The sequence below is a fragment of the Ursus americanus genome, chromosome 16 (genome assembly GCF_024610735.1).
Source record: "Ursus americanus isolate L20-20 chromosome 16, mUrsAme1.1.p, whole genome shotgun sequence".
Lineage (NCBI taxonomy): Eukaryota > Metazoa > Chordata > Mammalia > Carnivora > Ursidae > Ursus > Ursus americanus.
Window position 1 is genome coordinate 43894345 of NC_142142.1, and position 19947 is coordinate 43914291.

The following is a 19947-nucleotide window of genomic DNA, read 5'->3' on the forward strand; positions in this document are numbered from 1 at the left end:
CAAGCCCTTCACTTCCAAGTCCCACCTCCCTGCCCCACGGCCTGCGAGCGCAGACTAACCCCTCCCAGGTGTGCTCGCCACACCCCCTAGTGGCCGAAAACGGAGGTGGGGGCTCAGGTCGGCTCCTCAGACTGGAGGGCGGAGCCGGCAGCACAGGGCGACCGGTTGGTCTTCAGGGAAGGGAAAGAGGCTGCGGAACATCTGAGAGCCTGGGTGAGCCTCCCGTCACTTGCCGAGTTTTTCTAGGTGTGTGCTTGTGACTTTGGGCATATGGCTGTGTCTGCAACATCTTTTAAGTAAGCCTCCTTAGCCAGTGTTCAGTCTAGAGTTCCCGGCATGTGCGGCCAGAAGAGCAGAGCCGACTCCACCCCCTCTTACAGAGGAGGAGACAGAGGCCAAGAGGAATGATGTGTGTGTGTGTGGTGGGGCCGGGCAGTACTAGTGAAGCAGGGATTGGACCCGAATCTCCAGGTTCCCTGTCCCTGCTGTCCTCCACTGCACTACCCCCTGCCCCCTATCCCCTACCAGTAAGGGAGCTGCCCCTCCCGGGCCTCAAGGTTTCTTCTTGAAATGGAACATGGTGCTGTAAGTGGAGACAGCCTGGCAATAGCCCCCAAGGAAAAGGAGCGCCTAGAAAGCTGTTGAGCTATGCTAGATGCCCTGAAATATTTAGAGCCGGAAACCATGGGCTAGTTGCCTGCCGCAGGCCTGCCCATCGTGGAGCCTGGAAACTCCTAAGAACCTCTCAGGGGCCAGGGGTCTGTCCTTCTCCTGGATGGAGGGTGCTGATGAGCTAGAAACATTTGTGAGCACAGACTGAGAGCTTCCCTCCCCTCTCCCTGAGGGCACTGTGGGGCTCCATCCTCGTCCCGCTGACACCCTCCCACGCCTTCCCGAGGGTCTTCGGAAATGTTCACATATGTGAATTCTGTGGTAATCTGAGGGTGTTTGGAGCTGCCTAAGGGAAGGGGCTGGTCTCCAGAGCCCTGAGGGGTGTGTGTGTGTGTGTGTGTGTGTGTGTGTGTGAGAGAGAGAGAGAGAGAGAGAGAGAGAGAGAGAGAGAGTGTGTGTGTTTTGGTTATTTTTCAGGAAGAGAAGGAAGTAGCAAGCCTGGCCTGATCTGAGTCTCTGACCTTAAGTGCATGGAGAGGCACTGGACGTGCAGGTGTTCATTCAAGGACTATTTATCAAGTGTCAAGTACATGCAAAGAGCTAGGAGGTGTGGGAGGACAAACGGAAGGAGGCAAGATCTCCTCTCCAAGGAGCGTTATCAGTCGGGGAAGTGATGGCCCAGCGGGCAAGAAGAAAGAGAAAGGAAGGTTCCAGAGGGCACGGTGCAGGGAGAGAGGGCTTTTGCTGTGCCTGCAGGGCATTCCCCTTGGCTTCTCTGCTACCTACACCTCACCGACCCTGGCTTTACCTCAGATGAGGGACCACCAAGATGTCTTTGCAACAGAAACGCTCAGAGTCTCTCCACTTCACGCACACATGAGGCGCCCAGATCCATGCTTTATTTTTGCCAAGAGGGTCAGAAGAGAGCCTTCGGGGGAGGCAGTCACTTCAGGCCAGAGAACCAATGCCTGTTTTCGTGGCTGGCTCTTTGTCTGAGTGGCGGTAAACATCCAAGGAAGGCAAGAGCAGAGTGGAAAGGGTTCCCGAGGAAAAAAGAGGATAGAGACTTCTTGAGATGTCAGAAGAAACTTCTAGAATGGAGACGTTTGAGAGATTAAAATGGTGTGGAATCTCTTTTGGACCCTGAGGGACAAAAGGAAATCAGGATATTTCAGGGGTGTGTTAGGCTCAGCTTTTCTTGGAACTCTGGCAGATGAGGTAACTTTGGTTGGGGCCTCAGGACCTGCCTTCAGGATCTCTTCCTTGGAGCTCCAGTCTTGGATTCTCCTTGGCCTGGGAGAAAGTGAACCACTGTGGGGCTGTAGTGCCAGCAGCCTCCAGAAGAGGGAGCCTGGGGGCAGAGTCTGGGGTGGGAGCTCTCTCTAGGCCGGTTTTCTCCCCTCCTAGGGGCAACTGGTTCCCTTTAACCTCGGGTTTGGGTCTTGGGGTAACCTCATTCCACGGATGAGAAAGTCAGTAAAGGCAGAGCAGAGGATGCTCAATGAGGAGGATTGGGGCTACATAGAGGGGTCTTTAATCTGCATTCTTTTGTTCGCTGTCCAATGAATGGGAGCTGGGGTCATTTTAGAGTTGCTGTCCCTAGAAATATTTGCAATGGGGGAAAGGAAAGATGGGTAAAAGCGGTCTGCAGCCAGAAGCAACCACCGACGCCCAGGCTGAGAGAAGATTTTTCAGTCTGGAGTCTGACAGGCTGTGAGCAGGGGCCAGACCCTCCTCGCCAGAGGACACAAGAATTATTTTCTGAGGACCCAGATGGCCTTTGCCCCTCCCCTCCCCCTCTCTGGGGTCACCACAGGCCACTAGGCCACTAACCCATTGCCCTCTGGGGGCTTCTCCTGCCAGAGAACAGGAAGACTTTTCATCTGGGGCTTAAGTTTCGTGGGTTCTCTGCTCACTCAGGCACAGAAGCCTCTGGAAAGAAGACACTGGGGGAGATCCCACACCCATCTCCGGAAGCTTGCTCTTTTCTTCACACCACTCCACAAGCACAGGCACTCCACCATCCTTGGGGAATCCCACTGGCTAGGCTTGGGGGTGCTGAGGGATGTGTGGAACCACTCTGGAGAGGAACGTGGGGATCCAACTTCTCTTGTCTGAAACTGGGCCCGGTGGGACTCCAGAGTGGGTGGGGGGAGCTCCTTGAGCAATCCCTGGGTGCCTGGCCCTTTTTGCACGTTCTTTGAGAGTGCAAAGGAGAGTAGCAGGCCTGGGCTCTAGAAACCCAGCCTGGGGCTTCCAGCATTTGTCAGTGGCTCAGAGAGGCTGCTCCGCCCTGTGTAGAGGCCCCAGCGCTCTGTTACCAGACACCAGGGCACTCAAGGGAGCACAGCCAAGACAGCAAATGGAGGACACACAAGGAATGATTTACCATGGAGAAATTTCCCATCACAGGCAGGCTCATGTCAAAAGATTGTTCTTAATGCTGAGAACCTTTATTATAGGACAGCTGAGGGGGGGGGGACCCCTAACACAACATTCAACCCCACAATGATATCCAAGAAGAACTAATTCGTGTCACTGATATTACCAAAAGGAGCTAAACCCGCCATTTTATAGAGCTCAGGAGCCCAGTATGGCCGTGTTGCACAGTTGCGGATGGGTGAGGGGGCATAAAAATCACACCCCTTTAGTAGGAATGGGCAGCCCAGGGGCATCCACTCCCTGTCTCCTCAACTCTTGCTCCTCCAGCCCTTCGAGGTGAGGCCCTGGGTCTGTAGCCCAAACTCCAGTGTGTTGACAAACAGGCTTAGAAAAAAATAGCAAGCTCGTTAGGAAGGAGCTCATTAGGACTTGTTGACATGAAACCCATTAGACCAATTAACATTCCATTAACGGCCTGGGGCACCAAGGGGTTAATGCTGCCCGGCAGTAATTGGGCTGGGGTGCTGGGGTTGGGGGCTCAGGGCCTTAAGGATGAGAAACAAAGTCTAATTGGGAACTCTCTGGCCAGCTGGCCCGACAGCATTTGTTCTTGCCCTCTGACCCTAGCTGAGACTACATTGTATCCGGTACCCACTTAGGGAGGGGGGACGGGACAAGCTTCCCTTTGGCTCCTCACAGTCGCCCCTCATTGCCCTAGATGGGAGACTAGGTGTGGATGTATTTCCACCCTTTTGGACTCTGATAGTCCCGTTTTCTTCATCCATCCTTGCCACCACCCCCTTCTGGTCTAGTTTCTCTCTTAGCACCCAGGGAAGAAAGTTCCCTCTCCTCTCCCCGGTGACATGTGCATGACCCACGCTTACAAAAGCTCTTTGGAGAAGCTAGGATCCTTGAGGCCCCAGGACCTGATTCATCTGAAGAGTGTTGTCGTTTAGGCCAGAGGGGTGGGGGGAGGGAACACTGGCCCTGGGTTTTTCTTCCTTCCTCCCCTCCCTGCCATCCTTCCTTCTCCAGAAGGAAACTAAGACACACTGTGGAGGGCCCCACAGAAGCCCTTCTCTTCTGTCCTCTGACACACACCAGCAGAATTTTCATTATTTTCCTTCCCTCGATACAGATAGAGGCTGTGGAAGTCCCAACCCCTGCCTGGGCCTCGATTTCCCCTTTTGTAAATTCCCATGATTGAAGCCTGTGCTCAGGGTCAAAACGTCTGGATTCCTCATCTAGCTCTGCCACTTCTCTGTGGCAGTACAAGTCATGTTCCCCCTCTTGGACTGCAAAATGAGGGATGTCACCAGAATATTCTGAAAGTCTTTGTCCATGGTTAGCCTTCAAGATAAGCTTTGTTGAACGGAGTGGAAACAGTTGGATTGTAGCTTCATTTCAACGGCTCCCAGCTCAGGGCTTCTCTTCCTCACTTCCCATTCGAGAGTAAGGGAGGGAGGCCCCTGAGGCCGGAGAGCCAGGACCCCCAGCCCAGAAGCCCCCAGGTGGTTACCATCCCACCCCCTAACCCCAGGCCGGGGAGGGGGCCCTCTGAGCAGCTGTCCAGGCCTGGGTTCTGACGTCTAGACAGATTTGCAGGAGGCTGAAATAACAGAGTGAACTCAGCAGGAGGGACCAAAAGGCTGCGTTAGTAACCTGGCTGGCTGCAACTTCTCCCGCAGGAGCAGCCGCCTCAACCCTGGCGCAATCCGTTTATTTTCTTTCAGCCTAGAGCCTCGTCCAAAACGATAGTCTCTGGTCCCGCTCCCTTCCCAGAAGTGGCCTGTAGGTGGCGCCTTGGAGCCCCACTTTAATTGCATTATATAATAGAACCTGTTTACTAAATCATGTAATCAGTCGCCTTAGGATTTACAGCTTCGGATGTGTATAGAGAATTGGACTTTGAGTCAAATTTAAAAACAAATAAAAATGAGAGGCAGCTGTTGCTGATAGTGTGATATTCATCTTTTGGAAACAAATTCACCCCACTGCTATAAATTATGCCTGGAAAAAAAGTGTTGTTGGTGGGAAGGAGTTGGCTAGGTCTCCTGTGCTGGCAACTCAGAGCGATGAATCTTGAAATAACGGTGTCAACCTGTCACTGATTTCATGTGACTCTGTGGATTTATCTAAAGAAACGCAGGGGTGCGTGTGTGCGCACACACACACACACACACACACACACACCCCAGATTTCTTTGCAAAACCCAGGAAGGGCTAGAAATCTCAAGCTTTAGAGGAAACACTGTGGTCACTGTGCGTGGTGTAGGGAGTCAGCGCTGGGTGGTGACGGGGTAGGACCAACGCAGGGACAGTGGAGAGCACGGAGGTGAGAGGAAGGGTGTACCTCGGGGCTGGGAAGCCATAAAATGTGAGAAGGTCCAGTTGACATGTTGCAAGTGAGGGAGAAGTGAAGGTCCTTGAGGAATGAAGGGGAAGGGGCTAGCCCCCCAGGAGCCCACCAAACGCTGGACCAGGTGCTCTAGGAATCAGGTGGTAAGCTCAGGGGCCCGAGGATTCAGGTGACAGGAATGCGGTGGCCTCGCGGATGCTGCTTTGCCCCCATCTTTCTGACCTGGGGTGCTGGGGGCGAATGGAAGTCCTCTAGTCTTGTAAGAGTAGGCTCAGAGTGGGGCGTGGGAGCCAGGCAGGTAACTCTATGTTACTGAAGGAAGCACAGGTGGAAGGGGACCCTAGCAGGCTTTGCACTCAGGATCAGACCCCTACTGTCCTCAAGGCTGGCTGGCTAACAGTCCAAAATGAGCCACTGCTCCACCATGACCCAGGTCTGCAGGGACCTTGCACCTGCCATAGAGCCGCAAGTCATTGAATGCCCCAGCCAGAAGGACCACTTCCCTGGTGCCCCTCTAGTTCCTGCATAGACTTCTCAACAGAAAATAATTCTCTACTGACTTCAGCAAGATAGCAAGTGAGGCAACTCAGACCCCTTGGCCACCCATAGCTCTCTGAACAAATGGTCATTTGCTGCCTTTCCGAGAAGCCTACTTGGGTGGTGGTGCCAGGTCATGCCCTATTATTACGATGCTGGTCTCCAGGGAACAGAGTGGAGATGAGCAGAAGCCAGGGTGAGCTTTAACTAGGACCGCTGGCTTCTGACTCCCTGAGAGATGTGAAAATGTCACTCTCCCCCCCCCCTTTCTCTCTTCCTTCAGCCCTTAACTGCCAAGTGGGGCAAATGGTCTTTGGAAGGGGTAAGAGTCTTTTGTGAAATCGGAGAAGCCAGAGACCCTCCTGCTCCCCATACCAGGAAGATGGTCTCCTCCAAATGGCCCTGGTCCTCCTTCCAAGGGCCTCCATTCCTCTCCTTTCCCCACCCCCAAAGCCATTTTACAGTCTGGTCTTTATCTGGAATAACAGTATGTCTCCCATGTGTGTGGCTGGGTCAGCATATCATTTATGCACTCACTGACCCCAGCGGAGAAACCCTGTCCTGGGAGGAGGCGTGGTTACTACCCACCCTGGATCCCTCCGGGCACACAGTTTAGTGAGGGGATCCTCAGTGGTTACAGAAGACAGAGGAGTCCACTCCGCCCTGGCCGTGAGTCGGCCTGCTGGCAGTCACGGACCCACATCACCCCCTGACCGGCTTTCCCAGAGAGGAGCCCCCCACCTTGCCCTCTTGCTTCCTGCCATGCCTCTCTGATTCACGGGGGTTCCGAGAACATCAGGGCCCAGACTTTGGGCCCATCAGGGCTGCCACCTTGCCCCTTGACTGCCCCAGTTTAGCTCTTTTGCAATGTGGCTTCAGATGTGTGGACCAGGGTCCGAGTTAGAAGAGCGACTCATGCTCTGCCCCAGCCTTCTTTCCTGCCTGCCTCCTGCTTCCCCACACCGGGGCCAGTAAGTGACAGAGCCCTCGCTCTCCTCCCTGCCTGGGCTGTCACACCTTTCCTGGCTTCAAAAAGCTGCTGATATATTTTACAAACTGAAACAGCAATTTAATTCCCCCTGATAGCAGCAATTGTCCATTAGATCTTCCTACCGAGGAGCTTTAACAATAATTCCTTTCATCCGACTGCTTGCTTCTTCTTGATCTGAGAATCAATCCCATAAATAGCAGGCAAGAGTTTTCACATTACTCTCCCCCTCCAGCTTTTAGCATTTTGATGAAGATTCTCATCTCCTCTTAAAGCACTTCACAACTTGGCAATTTTTCCCCCTTTGGTTCCTTTAAACAAAATAAAACAAAAAAACAGAAAGGGGGAAAGCATGCCAGTTATCAGGATAAGTGCAGGCCTTGCATGTGTCTCATAGGTAAGTGCTTTGTACCTTTGCCTGCCTGGAGGCAGGGGGATGGCAGCAATGACCTCCAACGGCCACCCCCTAACTGCTGAAAGTGGGTGCTGCTCTGCCCCAGAGGGGCCCCATGATAGGGCCCTAAATTTCACACTCAGCCATGGTCGGATGAGTGATGCTCGACTCCGAACATTTTCCCCATTCCAGGAAAGCCCTCCCCTTGGTGCTGCATCTCAGGAGTGGAGGCCGGGAGGCCATGCTGCTGCCCTGGGGTGGGGTCCACGTGCGGTTCCGTCAAGGAGCCTCTCCCTGGGCCTGTTGCCAAGGTCCCACCCATCACTCAGGAGACTCTTGAACCTAGAGCTGGGATTCTGTCCCCTCTGTTTCACTGCCAGCCCCCTTCGGCTCTACCCAAATAGCATGAGTGAGAGAGGTGGGGAGGAACAGGGAGAGGAGAGAGCTAGAGGCCTTTCATTCAATTCTTTCTCTTTTCTTTTAAACCTGCAGGCAGTCCCAATGATCAGGGGCAGAGGAGAGCCCTCCAGTTCTTCTGTGGCTACAGAGGGGGTGGATTGCCAGGGCACCTGGGAGCCCCAGCCTGCTCCCCCAAGACACCATCACGTGCTCTCTTGTCTGTACACACACACACACATACAGAGAGAAACAAATCTAAAAATGAACCCAGGGACCGAAATCCCCCTCGACAAACCTGATTCCCAGGTTTATTATTATTTGTCAAGAGCTGACGGCAGCCGCTGCTCGGGAACAGAGCTGAGAAAACAACACGGGCTGGGCCCCTGAGGCTCACAACTCAACAGAGACAGAGGAACAGCTCAGATGCTGGGGAGCCCAGATGGAAGGCACGCTTCTGTTCTGGAAGGAGCGAGGCAGCCACCTCCCTGCTGCCCTATCTGCCGCCCTTCCTTTTAGAAATCTTTCTCTTTTCTGAGGCAGGCACACAGGGAGGACGGCACTCCCGGGGAGCTGGAGAGAGGAAGGAAAGCAGGGGTGGGCAGGGAGGGGGCTGGAGCCACAGGACTGGGCAGAGGGCGGGGGTGGCCTCCATAGAGATAACGGACCCTGATTCCTAGCCCATCTGTCCCTTGTGATGCTTTCAGATTCTCCGGGAACCAGAGGCTCCGTAGAGAATCAGCCGGGCCCCTTGTCTCTTAGGACTATACAATGTCCTCTGGCTGGATGATACCTGGTTCCATTTTCTAAAAAATTGCCTCCAGAAAAAAACGGTCAAGAGTCAGGGTTGTTGAAGCAAGTGGCTCTCTGGGCTCAGTTTATCATGGAAAAGCCACTCATCCCTGATACTTCCTTACCCAGCTAATGGAAGTCCTTCCTCCTGAGGCCTTTGGGGTGGCCCAGGTGAACTTCTGAGAAAAAGGAGGGAGACCAGGCAGAGTCCATAGCAACAAGGTCAACCCAGGGAGGAAAGGCTGCCCAGGAGCCTCCCCCAACCTTGGTCCTCACGGCTGTTTGGAATGAGAGAAGGTACACTGGCTCTGTGTTCCTCATCTGTCAGGAAACGGAGCCCCAGGGAAGAAGGGAGGATGGTGTCCGCAGGAGCAAAAGAAAAAGTCATGCTGGGCGGTGAGCCCATTCCTGGGCCTTGCCCACCGGACTCCAGCCCTAGCTGAGCAGACACGCCTCCTATCACCTTATGAAAGTTTTCCTCCATGCTTTTTGCTGTACTTCTCATCTGCCATCAAGGTCTTTGTATTACACTCTCTTGTCTTTTTTTCATCAAAATTTTGCTCAAAACTCTACTCTTCGGTGAAGCTGAAGTAGAGCATGGAAGCATGAATGATCACTACGTGTGTCTCTGTGTTATGGGAAATCTGCTTCCCACCCACATGTCCCATCTTGCCCATTGAGCCCTGTGCTCCCCCATAGACAAGATCATGGCCCTTCCTTGAATTTCCTTTCTAGGGGGCAGAAATCCTGTGCCGTATGATTTCACAAGCTCTATCTCCTTACGGAGCTGGAAGATGTACACAGTTACAATTTAATTTCTTTGGCTTACTACTAAAATGTAAAAGGAACAATCAAATCTGGAAAATAGAGCTCTTCAAAGTCCAGCAGTCATTTACACCTCAGGGAGGGTGAGTAGGTCACCCTGGAGCAAATTTTGATACGGGTGAGATGGTATAGGGACTGAATACCGGCTGCTAGTCATTGAGCTTTCCCCACGCCCCCGGCATTATGCTAAGTTTCTGATGCAGATAACCTTGTGTATTTTTCCCAGCCACCGCCTGGGGTAGGCAGGAGGGCTGTGCCCACTCATGGATGTGAAAACTGAGGCTTAGAGCACCTGAGGAAGTCTTCCAAGGTGACCCCTGGTCTGCTTTCAGAGGCTGAACATTTCACCTAGAAGTCTCAGGGTGGAGGCGGGGAATGCCGGAGGAGGCGTGAGCCCCCCTGAAGTTGGGAGAAGTACAGAAGAGGCAAGGGTGATTGTGGAAACAAGCTACGGATTGAGTTGCGCCATCCAATACAGGCTGTCCTTTAACTTTCCCATGCCCTGGATTTCCGTGGATTCTATGAGAGCAATCCACCAAATCTGGGCATTTGTACCCCGTTAATGCATGCAGACTTCGCACCTTTGGATGGGGGACCACTTAGAGAGCTGCGCACTTCCGCCAGCCCCGTCAGCTTCGGACAGCAGCGTGCACCCACCGTTATTTCAAGACTTCATTGCGGTTTGCTCCCGCTATTTCACAAAAGTGAGCGGAAGAGGGGCCACTGGAAGTGCTGATGGCGGCGAGCAGAAGCAGGGGTCTCATGACCATCATGCCACTTGAGACCAAGATGAAAAACATGAAGCATGCTGAAAGAGGCTCATCTTGAGTCTCCATCGTTGACTCACGGGACTGTGGGTTCAGTTAGGAAGGGAAGGAACGCAATTAAGGGACGCACATGAAATGATAGAAATCCGTGGGGCAAGACTACATCGAAGGGGCGGTGTGTAATCGGGAAGTTGATCGTGAGTTTTAGCTGTCAGGGGGTCGGAGTCTGGGGATGCCTGCTGGGCCAAAGCGGGGCCAGCCAGGGCCCTGACCCCACACTCCATGGCGCTGGAGCCAGGGCTCTGACTCACAGTGACTGGGATTCCGTCAGCGTCTCCTTCCTGTCAGGCCAGGTGGGGCCCCTAGGGCGGGGTGGGGTGGAAGGGAGCGTGCAGTCTGCAGTCCATCTGCTCTCAGTGGCTGTCTCCACTTGGACTTCTTTCCCCGCCCTGCCCCACCCCTTGTTTTCCAGGGACCACCCACAGCTGCAAAGAAGTCCCTGTTCTGCAGGAAGTATGCCCATGACTCATAGGCTTGGAGGCACCTGGCTCTAGCTTTGGAAAGCCTGTCCCATTGAGCAGCATGGGCTTTTTCAAGTTGGGGCGGCCCCTCTTTAGGGGGCATCCCATCTCTTATCATAATTCCCTGAGTTCTAGCTTTCTCCCCCTGCAGAAGTCCCCTCCTGCTCACCCTCCTCTCTGTCTGCTTCCTCTCCCGGCCCAGGTTGCTTCTGGGCAGAGGTCTGAACGTGTGACCAGTGAGGACATCTCTGCAGGCCAGCTGCGGGGTTATTACCCACAGCCTCCCAAGCAGGCAGCAGCTGAACAGAAGTGCAGAGGCCCAGAGCTGTGTTCTCCTTCCCCCTGGCTCCTGCATGTCCTCTGCCAAGCCCCAGGCCCTTCAAACCCCAGCCTTGGAAAGGGGTCTGGAGTTCTTTGGCTTCTAATAGGGAAAGCTTTAGTCATCTGCTGGCCCTTTCCGCTGCACTCAGGCACCAAGGAGAAGTGTTTCATAGTAGCAGCAGAATCTTTGAATACTAGCAGCTTGTCTGAAAATTAGAACTCACCTCAAACCTTCATTCTGCCTTTTTTGCAATGCCAACTCGTGTTCTACTGTTGAGCTCTCATTCCTGCCTTTGGTACAGAATCTTTGTGGACTTGAAGTTCAAAATTGTGTCTCTACTTTCCCCTCTTCTCTCTCCAGTAAGAGGGGACCCTACTTCCCATGGCAGGGCAAGGACCAGGGGATGGAAGAAGAGAGAAGACAGTGGACTCTGGCTCTTAGGGACCAATTAGGATGCTCTGACTTAGAACAGAGAATGATCTTCTGGGATCTGAGCCCTTGTGAATCTGGATCTTCCAGTGTCTGGCCCTCTCAGGGAAAAGGAGTGAAGCATCTTGGCTCCCAGATCTAGAGATTCTGTCCAGAGCAGGTTGGTCTGGGCAGTCAGGGGAGCTGTGTGTGCAATGTCTGCTCCCAGAGCCAGTCTCTGGGGGTGGGGAAGAGAAGCAAGTGGGAATTCTCATCCAAGATGCCTCCCCCAGGGCAACAGGTAGACTAAGGCTGGGGCAGATGTGAGCTATCAGCAGGGCACTCTAATCTTTTTCTCTTTTTAGGGCCTGGCTGTCTCAGGTCAGAGCATCTGCTGTGCAGAATTGCGGAGGGAAGTCTGCTGTCTCTTTGTCCTGGAATTCATAAAAGTGAAAAAAAAAAAAAAGATCTGCCATGGTCAGGAATTATTTCACTAATGGGAGCTTTGTGCGGAGGTGAGCTGAGAAGATGTAGGGAGCAGAGATGAAGAGGAAAGGAGGCCCATGTAAGAATGATTGGGAAGGTCAAGGAAAGAGGTCCCCCTGGGGGACAGGCAGAGGCTGCTGAATAGAAGAAAGGTTCAGGGAGATGTCTGTCATGGGAGGCTGGCCACTGTGGCTGCCCTACTGCCCAACCTCTGCCTTCCCCTCACTTCTCGCTCCTCAGCTTCTTCCCCAATTCCAGGAGCAGCGGGGACCCAAGGCTGCAGGGCAGATTGCCAGAGGACCAGCAGAGTGGAAGCACCCTGAGCAGTCATGAGGTCTGACCTCTCTGTTCAAATGAGAAAACTTGTCCAAGTCCACGCAGCGAGCTGAAAATAGGGACCTAAGTAGAATCTAGGTCCCAAGCAACAAATTCGATAAGCTTTTATTGAGCACCTACTATGCACCAGGCTTTGTGTGGGGCAGTGGAAGTTCCAGGAGGAAACAGAGACAACTGAGCAGGACAAACAAAGAAATAATGAAATGACAATTGCCCTGAGCTGAAGTAAGACAGGTGACTTCAGATTGAAAGTGGTCCCCGGGTGTGAGCAGGGGTAATGAAAAAGGAAAGGAACAAACAAAATCTCAAGTCTCAGCACACAGTGGTGATGTTTTCGAACTTGCAAAAGAAAAGCAAACTGAAAGTTTCCATAAATTCTCATTGTAGGATCAGAAATAGGAAGACGGTAGAATAATGTCTTTGAAACCTAAGAGAAACAGGTTTTGAACATGGGATTCTGAGCTCCATCGGAAGATCAATCAAGTTTGAAGGCAAAGTAAAGTCTGTTTTGGACACATAAGAACTCAGTTTATTTCCCATCCATCAATATCAGAACTAATTAGAGGTGGTATTCCAGTAAAACAGAGGAATCAGAGGAAGAGAACAGCGTCCATGGAAGACATGGCCCAGTGTGAGCCAGTGGGAGGGAGAGGGCTGGAGGGGAGCAGGGGGCAGGAGGCACATGTGGGGGCTCTCAGAAGATTCTCCTGCAGCGGCCAAGTTGTAATGACAGACGGTTCCATTTCCTTTCCCCTGGTCAAATCACACTGTTTAGTTCTGTGGTTGAATAAAATTTCTATCTTACAATCAACCTACAGTTGGAATGCAGAGGGAACTACAGTGATACACTGTAGATCTTCTTAATCTGTAAAGCTACTATTATACTATTATACTAAATACATAAAACATAGAGTTCATGATATATAACCCTATGTGCTATACACTATATACCATGTAATAGACACACTATATTCTATAGAATACTACGTATTAAACATAGTGTCAAATATGGTTTAATAAAAATTATCAAACTAAACCAATTTGGAAGGGGAGAATGTGGGCTAATTTCCCCAGCTTTCATAGCAAGGAGTGAATAAATAAATACATAAATTAAGAAAGAGGAATTTAAGTATATTATATATTATATAACAGCAAACACCAGCCACCAAATAACTAAAATCAGAGACTATTCATTGTAGTTGACTTTGTGTCATTTGGATCTTGTGGGTAGAAGTAGGGGAAAGAAGGGGCCCTTTTTATTCTACGTCGTAACTCTTACACTATTTTCCCCTCACGCACATACTTTACTTCTCATTTTAAAAATACCTAAAATAAATAATGAAACGTCCACAGAAGAGAATACCATGCAGTGGTTAAAAACAATGGAGTCAATCTATTTTAAACTGGAAAGCTGTCCATTACATAGCCTAGGTTCAATTAAAAAAGCAAGTTTTTAGAACAGTATGTAAAACATAATATTTAACTGTGGTTTGCTTAAGCACCCGAGCCAGTAAGATAGTCCCTTTCTGTGTTCTCCACCCTAAGCCAAGGGGCCTGCTTTCGGAAGTCTTCCTTGTCTCAGATTTCTGTAAGATGCACCTCCAGTTTTGCCACAGGGAAGAGCTATTGTATGTCTGTTTCAAGTAACAAATGTCAGTTTTGGACGATCCAGACTGGCCTGGATGCAGCGGCGTGGGAGACGAAAGCCTTCCATGGGGATAACAGGCTGGGAGGAAGCTTCTGGGGAAGGAGCATCAGAGCCTTACAGATGTCAAGACTGAAAGGAACCTTGGAGAGCGCCTGGCCCACCTCCCGCATTTCACAGATGAAAGGACATAGGTAAGGCCTGATAAAAGGTCACTCGGTTAAAGTCATGTCCAGAAAAGAGAACTGGGCTGTTGAAAGCCAGGGTCAGGAGCCAGCCCACGAGAAGTGGAAGGCTGGAATGGAGGCCTGAGGCCAGGGCTCTGCAGAGAATCCTATAGGGAGATGGCGGGGGGTGTGTGGGAGGGGGTGGGGGGGTCCCCTTCAGGAGCTGCTCAAGGTGCAGATGGCTTGACTTGGAGGGGAGACCTGGCAAAATCAGACCAGATTGCCCTTCCTTAGTGTCCCCAGTAGCTGGAAAGGCGCAGCTTTAATTCGGGCAGGAGGAAGCATGTTGGGGCTCCTGGGGAGGAGGCCGGTGAGCAGCTGACCTTTACGGGGCGTTTATTACACGCCAGCTGCTGGATGAGGTGCTTTCTCGTACATTATCTCATTTAATCCTCAAAGAAGCCTTCTAAGGTAAATACGATTACCCCAATTGCATAAAGACAATGCTACTCAGAAAACGTAAGTTACTTAACTTGCCCCAAATCTTACAGCCAACGAATAACAGAGCTAGAATTTGAATCTGGGTGTGTCTGGTTCCAAAGTCCCAGCCCAAGAGATCAGAGGCTTCATGAAATATAAGTTAGCCAATTTTTTTTAAAGATTTTTATTTATTTATGTGACAGAGATAGAGACAGCCAGTGAGAGAGGGAACACAAGCAGGGGGAGTAGGAGAGGAAGAAGCAGGCTCATAGCAGAGGAGCCTGATGTGGAGCTCAAAACCATAACGCCGGGATCACGCCCTGAGCCGAAGGCAGACGCTTAACCACTGTGCCACCCAGGCGCCCCATAAGTTAGCCAATTTTAAGAGGGGAAACGTCCTTCCCAAACCACGATACAACTGATCCTGTTCCCTTCCTGAGCCTCACACGTGTGATCCAGTCCCTCTACGCAATCCCTGAATGTCCAGGCACACTGGCTGGTTCCTGGGGACTAGGATTTACGTTTGCCCAACAGGGCTCTGAAAATTCCCACTGTGGAGGGTACCAGCACAGCTCTGAGGACTGACATTGCCTCCTGAGGACACAAAGTCCTGCAGTGTCAGGGCGTGGGAAGGAGCTGGGCTGGGGTGGAGTATGAGCGCAGGGAAGACAGGGAAGCTGGAGTCCCGAATTCTAGGTTTCGAGGTGCTCAGCCCCACACCTGTCCTCCACCAACCTCAAGGGCACGCTAATGGCTCTCTTGGCCCCTCCGATGCTCCTCCCCGCCTCCCCCTGTGTCTCCCTAGGTATCTTGGCCTCCACCGAGCCTCTGACTTCAGGGGGAGGCAGGCAAGCCCAGGAGAGTATGTCGGGTTAGGGTTTGTCGTTGACACGTGGAGATCATTAACGAGGCTTATTTTTAAATTGTAATTGCAAAATGTAAATGCTCCCCAAACTGATGTGTAATTGCTACCCCCTCCGCCCCAGCCCTTCCCCTCTGGTGCCAGCTTTGCAAGGAGAGAATTAGAAAATAAAAAGGGGGTGGATTATGTAAGCAAAACGATTTTAAAAAAAGAGAGCGAGAGAGCTAAGAATTTAAGTGAGACAGCTGGCGGCTCCTCTGATTGCCACACTTCCAGCATTAGCTGCAAAAATTGTCCTTGCCGACTGCACCAATCCCAGCAATGGTGTCAACTGTGTTTAGTCCCCGCAACAGACCAGACTGGCACGCAGCAAGATAGTCCGGTGGGCAGTGGGGGAGGGGGATGTGGAAGGAGAGGGAAGGGGAGGTCAGGGGGCCACATGAGGTCGCCTCTATGTCATCTACGGAAACTTTCCATTCTATGGAAAGACACGACCCTCGGCAGGCGTTAGCAGTCCCTCAACCCATTTCCATCCTTCCCTTTATTCGAGCACGTAAGGAGGGCAGCACCACCTCCATTCTCCCAGGCATGTTCTGGCGTGTGTGGATCCCAGCATCTGCAGCCTTGGCGTGGACAGAAATAGGACTCTACCGAGTAGTTTAGCAAGACAAAACTCAGTGCGATCACCAGGCCCAGGGAAAGCCACTGGACTTGGCAACACCTGTCCACACTGGTTCACTGGGAGTCTCTAACCTGGCCCTTTTTTTTTCTCTTTCTTTTCTTTCTCTCTCTCTCTCTCTCTTTTTTTTTAACCATCTCCCCATCTTCCTTAAGCCCTCACCACAGCTATTGTCTGCAGTGATCTCCCTTTGACATCGCTGTGCACACAGGCGCCAAAGGGTGTTGAAAAGATTGTCCACCTGTCCCTGATACGGGCATTGCCGAACCCACACTTAGGGTGAAGCCTTGAGCTCCCTACATATGCCTTTTTTCTCTTTGCCTCTGGCTTTTACCTCTAGGAGCCACAGCATGCTTCAGCATACTCCCCACCCCTTAGTACACCTAAAACACAGAGCTCCCCAAATGGCCAGAAGGCATAGGAACCAGGACAAGCATTGTGGGCCAGTTCAGTCTGTGTGATCCTCTGGAATATGTGTGGCCTTGCTAACTGGGGGAGCTGGCCCCAGGAACATTCACCTTTCTGATTAACTGTCTCTCTCTCCCTCTCTCCAGGGAAACCAGCTTTCGTGAGGAATTGGGCAATGATGACTGCCCCCAAAACGAAAGCTGATGACCTGTAAGGTCACGGCAGCCCTGAGACAGCAGGGACACTCACAAAAGTCGTGGGCAGTGTCCTTTGGAGTTGGGGCCCAATCTCACCATAACAGAGCCAGCCCCTATCATGGCATACTGGAAAGAAAGAAGGGTTGTTTGGGATAACTGGATTTCTAAATCCCTGCCTATACTGATACTTACGTCTTTGAGATCATGAAGTTACTTAAGGGGATTTAAAAAACCCTATCTGATAAGAGGATTAAATGAGATTCTCCATTCAAAATGCCTTATACATTCTAAAGAACTATTTCTCAGAGTTCATCAGAAACACCTGGGATGCAGTTTCTTCTGTGTTCTTCTGTGCAGATTCCCGGTCTTAACCTCGGCTTAGAAAATCAGACTCTCTGGTGGGAGGCCCAGGTACTGCATCTTAACAAAGACCCAGGCGGTTCTTAGGTGATAATGCCTGCTCCAGAAAAGTTACACAAAGGTTATCGTCATTGTGGATGTAAGCAACAGCCCATCCATCTGCATCGACAACACTTTATTGTTTCCAGACTATGGGGAAGAAGAGAGAGGTGCACAGGGATGAGACACAGCTCTGGCCCTGTCCTCAACGAGCTGAGGAGGAAAGATGAAAAAAAATAATACAGTATTGTGGGTTCTAAGCTTGTCTACGCTAAGTGCCAGCTAATGTGATGGGCTGCTTCTCGAGGTTTTCAGAAGAAAAGGTCATCTGCCTGGAGGGTTTAACTAGGTGTTTAAGGATGGAGAAGCATCTCTTACTGTTCGGGTGATCCTGGCGGACTCGAGGATGGCCCTCAGGAGACTCACTCCCTCTTCTCACTCCTAGCTGGGCCAGAAATTCTTCCTGTCAGCTAGCGCCAAAGCACCTGTAAAAAAGGGCAGAGCAGCTCTCAGAAGGGATTAGAGGCCCCAGGTGATCAGAGAACAAGGGGGCACCCGCTCGCTCTGGCTCTGAGGGATATAGGCCATCTGCTCTACGGACCCCCCTGCCATATTTACGATGCCGGTGTCTCTCCTTGGTGTGGCTGCTCAGGCCCACCGAGCCATCCCTGTCACAGCTGCAAGTGCCCTGTGGTCACCTGTCTGGTTTCCTGATATCAGCTGTACACGTGGCCCTCTCCCCCAAAGTGTGGGCAGGTCTCTGAGGGATTCTGGGCCCTGGGTAAGGCAGAGCTGGCTTCTTGTTCTCAACGGCCTGTGGGCAGCAGGGAGGAAGAGTTGGGAGGGCAATGGACCCCAAGCAGAGACTGGTAGTGAAGGACAGCCTTGGCCGAAAGTCAGCTTTGGCTATACTACTTACTGACTTATCTTTAGATCGAAGGGAATTATTTTGGTTCTCAATATTTGAAATGAATCAAGACATTCAGAAACTGAGGTTTCAGGGGCGCCTGGGTGGCACAGCGGTTAAGCGTCTGCCTTCGGCTCAGGGCATGATCCCGGCGTTATGGGATCGAGCCCCACATCAGGCTCCTCTGCTATGAGCCTGCTTCTTCCTCTCCCACTCCCCCTGCTTGTGTTCCCTCTCTCGCTGGCTGTCTCTGTCTCTGTCGAATAAATAAATAAAATCTTAAAAAAAAAAAAAAAGAAACTGAGGTTTCTGATCTGTTCGGTCTACACTGTTCTAAGGCCTGGCCTGACGCTTCCCAGACACTCACATTAGTTTTCTCTTTGTGGATCGAGTTGCTAATTTGACTCCAAGGAGGCTGCGTTTGGGGCAAGGATGGCCGGGTCACGGGATGGCAGGGGGAGGAGGGCGGCTTGATGCCTGGGCTGCATTTTCAGGGCCGCATCGGGGAGCACTTTCAGCCAAGAGCCCCAGCCTTACAATCCGAGGTAAATGCATCTTTAACATTCACAGTTCCTTCCTAGTTAACACCATCTTAGTCTCCTTGTAAAAACACATTTGCACCTCAGTAAAGAATGTAATTAACTAGTGACATGACAACAGGAGGAGCTAAACAGTGGCCTGGGCTGGGAGCTGCAGCGGGGAAATGGAAATTTAGACATTTGCCTGAACAAGACTTTCCTGCCTTCCTTCCCGTGTGTGTGTGTGTGTGTGTGTGTGTGTGTGTGTGTGTGCACATGTGCGCACCAACACAGGCACCACTGGGGGTGAGGGGGGCAGACACAGCATCCGGATCCTGAGGGGGTATGAATTCTCGCCTGCAGGAAAGAGTAAGCTGGGATATGCTAGGAGGACGGGATGAGCTGAGAGAAGCTTCCAAGATAGGGAGGTTGGTTAATGAATTTCCATTAACAAAAGCTTACCGGGTGACACAAACCCTCTGCCTACACTCCAGACTCCTCCCAAGAGGAGCCGAGGAATAGAGACAGATTGAAAGCAGCAGGAGGGTCAGGCCCCCCTGGCCAGTGCCAGCCCCGAGACAGCCAGCCACACAGAGAGGCCCAAGGGGTCAGGACCAACGGAGGGAGGACATGTCCTGAGCACCAGATTACTCTTGCCCTGCTCCCCACACCCCCAGCCTGTGCCTCGTCCCTGGAGCCGTGGGTGAATTCTGTGAATGGCTCCCAGTTCTCTACCCCACTTCCCTGGGCGCCCCCAGGCAGCAAACCCAGGAGAGGTGTCCTATTCCTCCTTCCCCGAGCCCCACCTCATTTCACTCGGCCACCACGTCCCATCCCTTTCCAGTCAGGGCAAGAAGATGGTCTTCCCTCCTTTCCATGCCCAGTGACACAACCAAGGACGGGCCCTGTCCCTGGCCATGCCTGCCAGGCCCCTCCTCATCCCCACAGTTTGCCCGTCTGGCCTGTCAGCTGCCTCCAGACTGAGCTTCCCAGGCAGACGCCCTCACTTTGCATGCATGTCGGGCCCCATACAGGGCAGGACCTCCCTACCCCTGAGGGGTTTACCGCGGGGTCAGCTCCTTCCCCAGAAATTTCAGTGACTCCCCTACTCAAAGAAGACACCAACAAAGGTTCACTGATGGCATTTTACCAAGTGCAGCCTTCAAGGTGTCTGCAGTCTGGCCCCAAACGGCCCTGCGGACTGCTCTTTTCTTCATCACCCAGAGGCTCTCTGCCCTCCATCCAAACGCGAGCATCTCCCATTCTCCAAACCTGTCCCACAGCTTCCCGCTTCCCCTGCGGCCCCAGTTCTATATTTCTACCTGACAGGACCTTAGCGATTCTTCACTATCCAACTCAAACATTCTGGCTCTTTCCTCTAGAACCACAAGTAATTTTACCTCCTCTGTGTTTCCAAGTAACATGCTGTTTATCATTCTCTGGAAGCTCTTGCCACATTCTGTTTCATGCTATAGTTATCTTAGGTATTTTTCATCTCTTTCCAAACTGTAAGCTCCTCATGGGCACAGACCCTGTCTTATGTCTGTAATTTTTCAGTTT

The 19947-nt window shown here is 51.8% G+C and overlaps 1 protein-coding gene and 1 long non-coding RNA gene across 11 annotated transcripts in view; one reads left to right on the top strand and one right to left on the bottom strand.

The window, feature by feature from the left end:
• Positions 1–19947, bottom strand: part of PKNOX2 (PBX/knotted 1 homeobox 2) — a 257373-nt gene that overhangs the window by 77427 nt on the left and 159999 nt on the right. For 7 of the 10 annotated variants that reach the window (XM_087868318.1, XM_045798062.2, XM_087868309.1 and 4 more), the window contains one exon: positions 17341–17447. The exons of the other annotated variants lie outside the window; for them this stretch is intronic. The gene's annotated coding sequence lies outside the window, so the exon portion shown is untranslated. The remainder of the gene's footprint in view (positions 1–17340; positions 17448–19947) is intronic. 10 annotated transcript variants of the gene reach the window in all.
• LOC148108798 (uncharacterized) lies at positions 95–17347 on the top strand. Its single transcript, XR_015726978.1, has 3 exons — positions 95–213; positions 13798–13964; positions 16513–17347. It is a non-coding gene; the product is annotated as an uncharacterized LOC148108798 (long non-coding RNA).